The sequence below is a fragment of the Prosopis cineraria genome, unplaced genomic scaffold (assembly GCF_029017545.1).
Source record: "Prosopis cineraria cultivar Desert tree isolate PC_DT_omini unplaced genomic scaffold, ASM2901754v1 PC10, whole genome shotgun sequence".
NCBI lineage: Eukaryota > Viridiplantae > Streptophyta > Magnoliopsida > Fabales > Fabaceae > Prosopis > Prosopis cineraria.
The window spans coordinates 37,722,967-37,725,514 of NW_026555341.1; the positions used below are offsets into that span (position 1 = coordinate 37,722,967).

The 2,548-nt window shown below is 37.7% G+C and overlaps 1 pseudogene; it reads right to left on the minus strand.

Moving 5' to 3' along the window:
* LOC129322904 (60S ribosomal protein L7-2-like) lies at nucleotides 1-2,288 on the minus strand (annotated as a pseudogene).
* Between the last annotated feature and the right edge of the window lie 260 nt (nucleotides 2,289-2,548).

A 2,548-nucleotide genomic window follows, 5' to 3' on the forward strand; every position in this document is an offset into this window, starting at 1 on the left:
TCAACGAAAAAAACATGGATGATGAACATGAGGTGCTAAAGCATTCATTATAACACATTGAAAGGCAACTAAAAATACTCAGATTGAAAAGAAAAAACAAATAACAGGACTAAAGAAACATGATTTATCATCCGCATCCACAACATTTTATAGAAGAAAACAAAAGACTACTAATACAGTTAGTTCATTCTCCTGATGAGCTCATTTATGTAATTCTCTCTGTTCCCAGCGTCGTCTCCTTCAACATAGTGGTTTCTCTTCTTCTTCAGTCCACCTAAAGGTGCCTTGAGCTTAAATGGCCAAAGGAAGTTGTTGGCCTCCTTAAAGTGGGGGCCCACTGTCATGATCTCATGGATAAGATCCTCGGTGCAGATGATTCCATGCTTGCCCAGTGCCTAAGGAGTGAGTGATCATCAAAGCAAGTGAGCAGCATGCAATCATTAATTTCATATTTTATAGGCTTGCTCATAGTCATATCAAAGAAAACTAACAAACCTACTCAATGATGGAGTTGTCAGTTAAAGCAATTCTCTGCTTGTTGACCTTACTATAACCCCGCTTGTAAATAAGTTCCCTAACACTCTTAAGATTTGGGAATCTGAAACAAGACGATTTTTACTGTTACAGAATATACACAACATCATAAGAAAACGTAAATCACAGGAAATTTCCATACCCATAAGTCACATAAGGTTCGACTCTGTGCAGCACGTTCATGGTGGCTTTGTTAACTTAAGGAATACACCATTGAAGATCTGTTCCAGAGTCAAATAAGGACGACTGCATTGGCTTTATATATTATCTATATAACTGTGCAAGTAAAGTTCCCTAGCTATGACATTATAATCTTAGTAACAACAGAATACATGATTTCAAGATTCTCCTATTTTCTTCAATGACTTAAACAAGGATTCCCTCAGAGGCATGAATTTTGAAATCTAAATGTTAACTAAATGCAGCACCACACAGCCAAAACATGTCCAACTGATCGATCACAGACAGACAGCCAACCACTTCCCATTAAAAGTATTTTTACTTGTTCAAACTATGCTTCCACTAAAACTCGTGGTGAAATGAAAACATAAAATTGAATGATGGAAACATCAATTTCTCATTCCAAGATTATCATAGTACCTGTCTCAAACGCAAGAGCTGCAAGATCTTCCTAGTCTTTGGATGCATGGCATTGATACTGAAAAATCATAGTTTCTTTGTGTAAGAAGCAGAATACATGGGAACTTGAGATCCATCATGAACAGATGAAACATATATCCACGAATGCGAATAATAAATAGAAGTTTAGCTTCTGGATCAACAAAAAATCCACCTTTAAGCCTTGCCTCACGTTTCAATCTAATTAATTCCTTCTCCTAAACAACCAAATTTATGATGAAAGTAAAGGGCAAAAATCAGGCGCCACCATAAATGAGGACAATCAACCAAGAAAAAAGGACTAGTGATATTTACTTGTTCCTCATACTCCTTGGCGTACAGCTTAGCTCTGTTGAAAATCAACTTACGGCTCTCTGCTCTCTTCTTCTTAGCAGCTTCAACGTCCTGTTTTTGGGTCAGTGCCCATTCCTCTTCCCTCTTGCGCTTCTTCAAGACAGACTCCGGAACGATAGCCTTAATCTCCTCACCCATCTACGAAAGAAAACAAATATACGAAATTTGATTACAATGAAATAATGAGGACGATTGAGGCTAAAACGCTTAACCATATGGGAAAATAAAGTAGACACTATCAGACTCGGACAAGATTTATTCAGAAAATTTCAGTGGTCTTAACGAGGCGACACTCAATTTGTTTCGGAACGAAAACAGAAAATAATGGTTACATTCGTCCACCTCTCAAAAACTCGTACAGCCATCTAACTTGCCCTAAATTCGAGAAAGCGAATCAAAATAATAGATAGAACCCATAAAATGAAGGGAAAAACAAACAAAACGAGTATTATCAATGCCAATTTACTCGTCCAAGCTAAGGAAAAGAAAGAAAAACTTGTTCACCAAAATCTTTCCCTTTCCTTCAAAAGTGAAATCTCTCCGATCTCATGATGACCGAGAGAGAAATCAAATTTACAATGTAACAACGTGATGCAATTAAATGATGAAACACATACACTCCGCATGTACACTGTAGATTCAGGCAACGAGAGGACCGTCAATCGATCATGGAAGCTCGAATATAGTATAATTCGGAGCCTACTCACTGAGTCTGTTCAAACGTGTGGACAAGCGCAAAGACTAGGGTTTAGAGCGGCTAATGAAGGAGGAGGATGCATCGGGCTTTTGTAGCAAGGTTCGTGAGTTGTTTATTTATTTATTTTTGGATAAGTGTGGGTTGCCATTTTAATCCACGATTCAATGCCATGGGCATTTGCGGGTTCAAATTGAGTGGTGAATACAGATCTGGCCTTTGAGCCCAGGACTAGGACATGTGACAACGCTAATGGTCTGTTTGATTGAGAAGAAAATATGAAAGAAGAAAAATATGAAAAGAACATAGGACGGAAAATAATTTTTTCCTTATTTTGATAGGAAAGAA